Below are 12,270 nucleotides of genomic sequence, written 5' to 3'. Positions count from 1 at the left end.
AAAAAATTGTTGTTAATTTTAATATTTTGTAGAATCTTCATTATTTAATATATTTTTTGGTTAATTTTTAAAAATCTTATGTATTTTGAAGAGATTTTAAAAATTAAAAAATATACTATCAAATTTATCAAATAAAAAAATCATGAACTTTTGAATGCACGGTTAAAATTGAAATTTGTATGAAAATTTGTTAATAGACATTTTAAAGTTTATATTAAATGAAATTCTTATTACAAGAGGTCTTTCCCGTTTCTTAATAAAAAATATCAGTACTTTTCAAATTTTAAATTAAATATCGAGAAATTTAACATAAAAATAAATTTTAAAATCTAAATTAGATATCCTTAACATTAATATAACACTACTTCAATTTTAGAATTTTTTTTTTTATAAAAAAGTCGAACTATAATTACCCGAATGTTGAGTTGACAAAAGGCAGCAATTCTTACCTCCCGCACGCGCGCCCAGAGCATAACAGAACACTGGCCCACAAGTCCACAACTATATATTCACAGTTCACTTCTTCACTTGCAGCTTATTTTAAAACAGAGAATTCGCAGTTCGCTTCTTCACTTGCAGCTTATTTTAAAACAGTTCTTGTTCATATCAGTTCTTGTGTTTGGTTCTTGCCTTCTTGGTATGATTATGTGTTTGCACATACATGATTCTTGTTTTTTTCTACATTTGCTTGTTTGCGTGAGAGAGATTGAGAGAGATAGAGGGGGGAGAGAGAAATTGGGAGAGATAGAGGGAGATATTTTGTATATGGAGTAGCATTTCTTGTGCATTATTAGTAGTTCTTGATCTCTGCTTGATCATATCAATTCGTGTGTTGTTGTGTTGATTTTACGAAAGGTATGTATGTGACAGAGAGAAAGAGAGAGGGAGAGAGAGAGACAGAGAGGGAGGGAGAGAGAGAGAAGGAGAGAGAGGGAGGGAGAGAGGGAGAGAGAGGGAGAGAGACAGAATGGGAGAAAGAGGGGACAGAGAGAGAGGGAGAGAGAGATAGAGGGAGAGATTTTGTATATGCAGTAGCATTTCTTGTGCATTATTAGTAGTTCTTGATCTCTACTTGATCATATCAATTTGAGAGAGCGAGAGAGGGAGAGAGAGAGAGAGAGAGAGAGAGAGAAGGAGAGAGAGAGAGAGAGAGGGGGGGAGAGAGACAGGATGGGAGAAAGAGGGGATAGAGAGAGAGGGAGAGAGAGAAAGATAGAGGGAGAGATTTTGTATATGCAGTAGCATTTCTTGTGCATTATTAGTAGTTCTTGATCTCTGCTTGATCATATCAATTCGTGTGTTGTTGTGTTGATTTTACGAAAGGTATGTATGTGACAGAGAGAAAGAGAGAGGGAGAGAGAGAGACAGAGAGGGAGGGAGAGAGAGAGAAGGAGAGAGAGGGAGGGAGAGAGGGAGAGAGAGGGAGAGAGACAGAATGGGAGAAAGAGGGGACAGAGAGAGAGGGAGAGAGAGAGATAGAGGGAGAGATTTTGTATATGCAGTAGCATTTCTTGTGCATTATTAGTAGTTCTTGATCTCTACTTGATCATATCAATTTGAGAGAGCGAGAGAGGGAGAGAGAGAGAGAGAGAGAGAGAGAGAGAGAGCGAGAGAGGGAGAGAGAGAGAGAGAGAGAGAGAGAGAGAGAGAGAGAGAGAGAGAGAGAGAGAGAGAGAGAGAGAGAGAGAGAGAAGGAGAGAGAGAGAGAGAGGGGGGGAGAGAGACAGGATGGGAGAAAGAGGGGATAGAGAGAGAGGGAGAGAGGGAAAGATAGAGGGAGAGATTTTGTATATGCAGTAGCATTTCTTGTGCATTATTAGTAGTTCTTGATCTCTGCTTGATCATACGATTCTTGTTTTTTTCTGGCTCGTCGGCTCCGCGCTCTATTCGGCCGAAACCCGGTTCTTCTTTTATAGCACATTTTATCCTTTAGCCTTATTTGCTTGCTTGCGTGAGAGAGATAGAGAGAGAGAGGGAGAGAGAGATTGAGAGAGATAGAGGGGGGAGAAAGAGAGGGAGAGGGAGGGAAAGAGACAGAGAGGGATAGAGAGAGAATGATTATGTAAAAGTGACTCTGTTTCTTCTTAATGATGTATATGCATCACGTGCAGTGCTAATTTAAGATTTAGTTGTGTGTGTGTGTTTTTTTACATTGGGTATGTGAAAGCCTAACTAAGTTGAGTTGTAATCTTGAACTGGGAATGCAGGTTCCGGTTTATACATGGAAGTAAATATGTCTGATCACTTGAATAAAGAAATCGTGTTTCTAATGCTTCAATACTTTGATGAGAAGAAATATGGCAATGCTTTTCACTGGTAAGACTCTCTATCTACGTGCAATGTACTGTTCATATACTTAGTTTCTCTGTTAGTTTCTTAATTGTTCATGTTTGTTTATTTTACTGAGTGCTCCGTCTTGTGTTTATTGTCCCATGATTCTGAAGGTTGGCAACAGACTCAGGTTTTTATTTCTCTATGAAGTATTTTGAAAATGCTATTGTGAATGGAGAATGGGACGAAGCTGAAAAATATTTGTCTGCATTTACCAAGTTTGGTGACAATCCTCACTCTTTGAGGATTTTTTCTGAGATTAGAAAGTATAAGTATATCCAAGCTTTGGAGAAGTAAGTTACCATCAATGATTTAAACGTATGTTTAACTTTTCTAAAACTAATGGCTGTAACTTACTGTTTCGTCATTTGTTTCAGGCTTGATTATGAGAAAGCAGAGAACATTCTGAGAAAAGAAATATTCGTTTTGTGCACTTCTCCTGATAGTCATCTTGATGAAATCTCTCTGCTTCAAGGATTGCAAAAGCTAAGGTATACATGTTAATGTGCCTTCTTTTTTATATTCTCGTAACATGTAATTATTAGGATAGATATTTGAAAATATATGTCAATTTTCAGGAACCATGTAAAACTTGAGAACTTTGGAGGTAACAGGATAGCCACATGGCCAAGATCTCATTTGTTTGAGATTCTTAAGAAGTGCATTGAGGAAAATCTTCTGTTTCAAGATAAACTTCAGTTTCCTAGGTTGGACAACTCACGATTGCAGACATTGATAAATCAGAGGTACAATACAATTGATCTAACTTTTTATTGTGGAAAACTAATAAAATTCCTCATATTGCCTTTCTTTTAACTTTTGCAGCTTGAACTGGCAAAAATTTCTCTCTGAAAATCCAGAGCGTGATGTTGATATCAAAACTCTATTTACGGATTGTACGTGTGGGCAACTATATGGAACTCGGGCACCCTCTGACGTTATGGTTTCCAAGCCTGAGTTGCATAGTGTCCCATTTTCAGTTGCTTCCAGTGTACGTTCATATGTTTTAATAAGCAATTGCTAGACTGTGAATGTGAATCTGTTTAATACTTGTTGGTTTTTTGACCATTTTTCTTCTTACCTTCCAGTCTTCACATGCATCTGATACACAAGGTTTAGATGATCACTTGGATAAAAAAATTGTGTTTCCACTTCTTCTATACTGTGGTGAGAAGAAATATAACAACGCTTTTCATTGGTAAGGCTCTATCTATGTATTGTGTATCGCTCATATACTTAGTTTCTATGATAATTTTTAATTGTTCGCGTATGTGTTCATTTACTGTGAGTTCTATTTAGTGCTCACTGTCCTATGATTTTGAAGGTTGGCAGCAGACTCTGGTTTTTATTTCGATATGAAGTATTTTGAAAATGCCGTTACCAATGGAGAATGGAGTGAAGTTGGAAATTATCTGTCCGCGTTTACCAAATTTGATGACAATCCTCACTCCTTGAGAATGTTCTCCGATATTACAAAACAGAGATATCTTGAAGCTTTGGATAAGTAAGTTGCTCTGTATGATTTGCATCATGTATATTGAACTTTTCAGATAATAATGGCTGTTACTTACTGTTTTGACAATTTTTTCAGGCCTGATTATGAGAAGGCATTGGAGATTTTAAGGAAAGATTTGACTGTTTTCCCCACTTCTCATGATAGTCTTCTTGAAGAGACTTTGCTTTCGGAATCGCCAAACTTAAGGTTTACATATTAATATGGTCTTTTTCCATCTTCTTTGAATGCATATTGGTTAGGATTGGAGTTTATCTATTGAATGCTGTATTTAAAGATGCTTTTTAGATTTAGCCAAAAAAAATGCTTTTTAGTTAGTATGGTTGTAATGTTGTTTATGAACTTTAGGTTGTCTAAGGAAAGAACTATAAACCATGATTAACTGGTTTGGTATTCATTAAGTTATATTCCCCTCCTGATAAACACTTTGTTGTAGAGGACACTTTGAAATTTTCTTTAGCTGCTTTCTTTCACTTCTAAGCAATAACTAAAGACTTATTAATTCTAATATCTTCTGTGCTAAATACAAAGTGGTGTTTTCTCTTTATGTACTTTTTTTGCCTGTAACATGCTGCTATTTATGTAACGAATTGAATATCTAAAAATCACCATTGCTGCTTGATACGATGACTTGCATGCCCATCTTACTAAACATCTCTTGATACAAAAGTAGATATGGAAACATAATAGTTGCAACATAATAGTTGCAGAGAGATGATATGGCCTCCTTTATCTAATTTCTTTGGCAATTCTGTGTAACTACCAATTTGTAGGGACCATCCAGAACTTGTGAACTATGGAGATACCAAAATAGCTAGATCCAGATTGCTTGGGAAGCTTAAAGTGTGTATTGAGGAAAATCCACTGTTTAAAGATAAGCTTCAGTTTCCTAGGTTGGAAAGCTCAAGGTTGCCGACATTGATTAATCAGAGGTACATGTCCTATTTTTCTAACTGTCAATTGTGGGAAACTTATAAAATTATTCTCATTACCTTTCTTTTTGCATTTGCAGCTTGAACTGGCAGCATTATCTATGTGAGAATCCAAAGCCTGACATTGATATCAAAACGCTATTTTTTGATCATATATGTGGGCAACCATATGGAACCCAGGCACCCTATGAGGTTAGTACACAGCTTATGAGTTTCGTGCCTGAATTGCATAGTTTCTCCATTTCAGTTGCTCCCGGTGTAAGCTGACAAGAAATGTTTCTTTTTCTTCTTACCTTTCCAGGCTTCACATGCACCTGATACTGCCTCACTTGGAAAATTAACTAAAGATCCACAAGGCTTTAGTGCTCCTAAGAATGCTGGTAATCCTAGTGATTAACACAGTTTGTGTAATTAATATCTTGTTGTACGCATTAGGTCTTAGTTATTATTGGCTCGTTATATCAATAGCTGTCTCAGGAGATCATGAATTACATCTATGAGGTTCTAGGAAACACTTTGCCTAGTTGGATTGTGTATGTGTTTTATGCATTTAGCTCCTTACCAATAGTAGCTATAGTAATTAATCTAAATGGCATGATTACGCGTAAAACAAACATTTGAAATAACCTGAATATGATATGATTAAAGTTCATGGCTGCATATTATCTGACCATATCAAATTGTAAATCATGCTTAGATCTTTTTTACCCTTGAATTCTCCCATGGTTCCAGAATAGATTGTATATGTGCCAGTATGGTACTTGTCCTTTTAAGTATAATGTTTACTCACTTAGGCGCAAGCACAACATGATTTCTTTATACTGTTTGGTTATCCATAACTAAGTCTTACATTTTCCTTTCTGTCAATAGTTTGTGATAGCAAGTCCTTTTCCAGAATAATTTGCGATAGTATCTGAGCTGAAGCATTTTGTACTACTGTTAATCCAGAAATGGGTTATCATACTGCAGGTTATGAATCCGGGTCAGAGAGAGCTAGAACTTCAGGGTTATTGGATAAGGTACACTATGTTCCAACTTGCTCCTCTGCCTTTAATGCTTTACCCTGTTTTATAAGAAAGATGACTTATTCCAAATATCTATGTTGTTTGTATTGTTGCCTCTATTTATTGAAAAATGAGTTATGAATGTACCTGTTACCGTTAATTATGCATAATTTTTCTTTAAGAATCTTCTTCATAATGCAGCTAGATTCAACTCAACTGTTTAGGTTGATTGTTTGAGTTTCCTGTCAATATTGTGTTTCAACTTTGTCAATGAGAAAGTAGTCTTAAATGATATGTTATGACTAAATTATACTCAGATAGTTCTTCATCTTACCCGGAGTTTTTGTTATGTAACGCACCTACTGATTTGTTTCATTTAAGAAATTGCTAGACTATGACTAGGAATGTGAATTATGCTTACTAATTTGACCATTTCTTGTTATTCTTCTTCTCACCTTTGCAGGCTGGAAGTGATAGGGCATAATAGACCCGGGTAGGTGTCAACCTGGACTAAAGGGAGGCAGGATCAACCAACCTGCTAAGACCCCCCTCTCCCAGGCCAATCAAGCATAGGAGCCCAGACCCGGGCCTATCCTACTTCCCGGATCCGGATCCGCCTGCATACCCGGATCCGGATCAGGGCCGAAACCACAATGAGGGAAGTCCCAGCAAGCACATGCACATCCCACAACTCGCCAAGCAAAGGTACGTGGGCACGTGACTATGACAGCTATCAACAACCAGCACACCAGACAAGCACGACGCGTGTCAGATGCCGTTAGGGTACTCTGGAGGTGGTCCTCCCCTGGACACGTGTAAGCAATCCACCCAAGCCAGGCATCCTCTGGTCCCAGCATCCAACGGCCCAGATTTAGAGGTAACTACCCCTAAACCCTACCTTGGGGCTATATATACCCCCAAGACTGAAGGGTTTAGGGGTTGGAAAATGTTTTCACTCTTGCACTCACACACTCTCATATACTCAAAACACACAGCAGCCATCGCACATACACATATACACAGCAGCCTCTAAATCACACGAACATATATACCTTCATCTTCTCCAAATCTTGTTCTTACTCTTACACCGGAGGCGCCGTGGGAGCCAAACCCCCCTTCCGGTGTTGTTTTGCAGGCGCCCAACCTGCAGCTACACCTCTCTCACACACAGAAGGTCCAGGAACGCCGACGACGGAGCCGCCCGCTCACCGGAGTTATCATTTGGCGCTAGAAGGAGGGGGCTCCATCCTTGGGTCTCGGTGCCCCTGGATTCATCTCCATCAGCAAACTCTTGAGAGAGTCCACTTCCAAACCTGTAAGAACATAAACAACCAAGCCCTTTCTTGAATATGAGTTTTCATTTTAGCCACGTTTATATGAGCTTGTTGACTTGGGCCTCGATTGTGTGAGACCGCCCTTGTTTGTTAAGTTTTAGTTGTTTAGGGTTTGATAATTTTTGTAATCTTGAAGCCTGGGGTTTGATAGTCTTGGTGATTTTAAAACCCAGAACTGTTTTAGCTTGCATATTTTCTTTTGGGTTAAAGAGCCTGCTATTCTCGTTTAGTATCATTCTTAGCAAAACCCAGAAAAGTTTGCTTGCTGTTATTCTGGAAATTTTTTGTAATCTTCAAATAAGCAACCCCAGATCCACATTTGTAGCCTCAAATCTTGGTCAGTTGTTTGCACAATTGTGGTAATGGCAAGAGCAGGAAAAAGTACAGCTGGTAGGCCCTCCGCCAGTACCCACATTCAGGATCAAGAACCCTCTCAAGCCCAAGAACCTGGAGACAGAGAGATCTTCCAGGAGCAACCACTGACGCAGCATACCCCGGTAAGGAATGCCAGAAATGTCATAGAGCTCAATCAGTACAAGTACACCAATGTTCCAGTTGCAGAGGAGCATATGGCTAACTTAACAAGCCACGAACTTGCTGAAGCAATCAGACTCTACAGAGATGAACAAGCCCGGGCTCAGATGGAATTTGAGCAAGATGATGAGCAAGAAGAGTCCGGGGACTCTCAGCAATCCAGGAGATCTGTCTTCGACCGAATTAGGGCCAAGGCAAAGAAGAATCAGAAGGAACCTAGCAAAAAGGAGACAGAGGCAACAAGAAAGAAAAAACTAGAAGAAATGAGAGAAAAGATAAGAAAGGAAGAAGAGGAAAAGCTGGAGCAAAAAATTCAGAAAAGAATGCAACTGGAGGAGGAGAGGCTCCTAGCTAAAGCAAGAGGCAAAAGAACTCGGAGGGACCCTACCCCCGAACTTATTTCTGACGACGAAGAGGAGGGTCAGAAAGATCTCAAGGACATGATTTACGAGCTCCAGAGAAAAATGGAGAAAGAATCCGGGGTGGAAGTTGGGGAAACCCTCACGCCCTTCAGTCACTCCCTAGAAGCCATCCCTCGACAGAAAAATCTCAAACATTACAACTTTGACTCTTTCGACGGACTGGGGGATCCGGAAGAGCACCTCAACTACTTTGAACAGATAGCTCAGATATACTATTACAATGACTTGACGAAATCCAGATTCTTCGCCTCGACCCTCAAAAAGGGGGCTCAAAGATGGTTCAGCAGAATCCCGTCAAGAAGCATCCACTCCTGAAAAGAATTCAGAGGAGCCTTCCTTAGAAGATTTAGAGCCAATAAAACACATGAAATGCACATGTGCCACCTGGAGACAATCCACCAATATGATAACGAAGCACTCTCAGCCTATATGCGGAGGTTCCAGGAAGCCATCAACAAAGTCTCGAATCTCGATGAAAGGGAGGCTCTAAGCATATTTCGAAGAAACCTGGATCCAGAACACAATGAGAGGTATATTGTGGAGTTGATAAACAAAGAGCCCCAAAGCCTGGCCGCGGCTTATTCCATGGCAGCCCGGTTCATAAAAGAAACAGATGTTCTCCAGGCGATGAGAATGACTCGGAATGGAGGGAACAGGAACAAATCTTCTGATGACCGACCGAAAGGGGGTTACCATCAGGAGAAAAAGTTTAAACAAAGCAACCAAACCCAGCAAACAAATGTGGTACAAAACACCCCAATTTTCCAAAGATTGGGTCCTAAAACAGAGTCCAAAAGTGATCACGATCCCCCTAGGCAGCAAAGAGAGCCCAGGCAAGAGCCAGAATGGACGCAACTAAACAGAACCCGGAAAGAGATACTGAAGGAGATCAAAGGAAAGCCATTCTACTATCCTCCAAAGCCAATGCAGACTCCCCCAGAGAGCAGGCCTTACAACAGGCAGTGCGACTATCATGAAACCCATGGGCACAAGACTGAAAATTGTCTCTCTTTAAAATACTTTATCGAAGATCAAGTCAAGAAAGGCAACTTGAATCAATACATCTCAAGGGAGAAAAATCAGAGAGAGGAAAGACAAAGAAAAGGTAAGAATGTGGTAAATGTGGTCCTGGGAGGCTCACATTCTCCCCCGAGGAGCCCGGGCTCAGGAGATGAGGTATTCTCAATCCAATCCTACCCGGAGATGATGATCTCATTCAGCAACAAAGATTATGAAGGGGTCAACCCAAATCACAACGAAGCCTTGGTGGTAACACTCGACATCTTTGATAACGAAGTGAGAAGGATGCTGATCGATAATGGATCCTCAGTAAACATACTCTTCAAGCATACCGTGGACATGATGAAGCTTGGGAGCGTACGCTCCAATGAATGCCAAGAGGACCCTCTGTATGGGTTCGGGAACAACTTGGTCCCGATCCAGGGAACTTTATACTTGCCAGTCGTATTCGGATCGGGCTCAAACCAAGTTACCCATGTGATAAAGTTCTACGTGATCAATACTCCTTCATCCTACAACGGCATAATCGGACGCTCGACCTTGACCAGGATCCAAGCAATCACCTCCATATCACATTTGAAAATCAAATTCCCAACTCCGACCGGGGTAGGAGAAATCAAGGGAGACTATGAAGTAGCTGAAAGATGTTACAGCCAGGCTCTGGTAATGGCTGAAACCCACCAAGATAACAAGAGAAAGGTCGTGGTACTCCGGAAACAACAAAGTATTAAGAAACATCGCCCCCACTCAAGGGACGACGCGAGGAAAGAAGTTCAGGTAATAGAGTCCCTCTCAAATCCGAAAGCAACCAAACCAAGCTCAGAAGAGCAAAAAAGCAACCAAGTCACAGGAGGCATTGAATTGAGCCTAGGCCTTGGCCAAACCAACCCTACTGTGCAAGCAACCAACCCAGAAATAATTGGAAAAAGAAACAATAAAGAGATGACAGCCCAGGCTCAGATTTATATGAAAAGCAACACAGAGGCTCGGATCCAAAAGATGGTATCAAATACGGATCAATCCAAGATAGAGGCTGCCGTTGAAACAGAAACAATTCTGATAAATACAAGCGATCCTTCCAAAAAGATAAAGATAGGATCCGGGCTCGAGGCTAATTTTAGAGAGGACCTGGTTTCGCTACTCCAAGGGTACTCTGACATATTCGCTTGGACCCCGAAAGAAATGCCCGGGTTGGATGAACCCATAGCAATGCATAGCTTGGACGTCAACCCAGAGAGGAAGCCAGTCAAGCAAAAGAGAAGAAATTTTGCCCCGGAAAGGCAGAAAGCAATCGATGGAGAAATTGAGAAACTACTGAAAGCCGGAATAATACGCGAAGTCAAGTACCCGGAATGGCTGGCAAATGTAGTGATGGTGAAAAAAGCAAACGGAAAGTGGAGAATTTGTATCGATTACACAGATTTGAACAGTGCATGCCCCAAAGACCCCTACCCTCTGCCAAATATTGATCAATTGATCGATGCAACCTCTGGGCACGTGATGCTAAGTTTCATGGACGCCTACTCGGGGTACAACCAGATAAAAATGAATCCCAGAGACATTCTAAAGACAGCCTTCATCACCCATAGGGCGGTCTATGCCTATGTAATGCTGCCGTTCGGATTGACTAATGCGGGAACAACATATCAAAGGGCAATGAATAAAATCTTCAAGGACCAGATTGGAAGGAACCTGGAATCCTATGTGGATGATATGATTGCAAAATCCACAAGCGTCCCCGGGCACATAGGAGATCTGAGAGAATGCTTCGACAACTTGAGAAAATACTCACTCAGGCTCAATCCAGAAAAATGCACATTTGGAGTAGGGGCAGGAAAATTTCTTGGATTCATGATAAGCAACCGAGGAATTGAAGCCAACCCAGAAAAGATAAAGGCAATCCAAGAGATGAAGGCTCCTAGAACACAAAAAGATGTGCAGAAGCTAGCAGGATCACTAGCTGCACTAAGAAGATTCATCTCCAAACTAGCTGAGAGATGCCTACCCTTCTTTGACCTGTTAAAAGGAGCAACCAACAAGAGAGAAGTCAATTGGAGCCAGGAATGCCAAAGCGCATTTGAAGAAATCAAAAAGTACCTTTCCCAACCCCCTGTTTTAACGAAAGCTCAACCCGGGGAACCCCTATCCCTTTACCTGTCAGCAGGGGCCCTGGCAGTTGGAGCAGCCTTGATCAGGGAAGAGAATGGGAAACAGCAACCAGTTTATTATGTGAGCCAAGTGCTAAAAGATGCAGAGACCCGGTACCCGAGTCTAGAAAAGTTTGCTTTTGCCTTAATCACAGCATCCAGGAAACTCAGACACTACTTCCAGGGAAGGGAAATACGAGTTGTAACAAATCAACCATTAAGGAAAATAATACACAAGCCAGATGTCTCAGGGAGGTTGGTAAACTGGGCAGTTGAGCTAAGTCAGTTCAACCTCACTTTCATCCCTAGAACAGCAATCAAAGCCCGGGCTCTAGCCGATTTCATCATAGAATGTAATTTCCCAGAAGAAGACCCTGTGCCCATGTGCATTGACACTGAGAGAAAAACAGATCAAGAAACAGAAGCCTGGACTCTCAAAGTTGATGGTTCATCAACAAATGAAAGATCGGGAGCCGGGCTCATCCTAAAGAGCCCAGAAGGGTTCAAAATCCAAACAGCAATCTCCTTTGCATTCTCAGCAACAAACAACCAGGCAGAGTACGAGGCCTTGATTGCAGGATTGAAGTTAGCAAGAACACTCAGGATCCAGAATCTCAAAATCTACAGCGACTCCCAGATCATCGTAAAGCAAACAAATGGCGAGTACATAGCCAAGGATCCAGTTCTAGCCAATTACCAGGCTCTGGTCAAAAGCTACCTGGCCTCCATACCAAAAGTCCAAGTCATCCAAATCAGCAGAGAGGAGAATTCAGAAGCTGATTCATTATCTAAACTTGTTCAAAATTCATCAGACCTGGATTGCTCCGTCTACTTCGAAGAATTGCAGAAGCCAAGCACAGAATCTGAGGAAGTCATGGAAATAGAAAACAGCCCGAATTGGATGACTCCATTCATTAACTACTTGGAGAAGGGAGAGCTCCCGGAGGATAAAGGGAAGGCTCAAAGGTTAAAGGCAAAAGCTTCGAAATTCTTCATGGAAGAGGGAATACTCTATCGCCGGACCTTTTCCTCC

Source organism: Apium graveolens, chromosome 4 (genome assembly GCF_009905375.1).
Source record: "Apium graveolens cultivar Ventura chromosome 4, ASM990537v1, whole genome shotgun sequence".
Classification (NCBI taxonomy): domain Eukaryota; kingdom Viridiplantae; phylum Streptophyta; class Magnoliopsida; order Apiales; family Apiaceae; genus Apium; species Apium graveolens.
Note: the sequence above shows the minus strand (reverse complement) of the source record.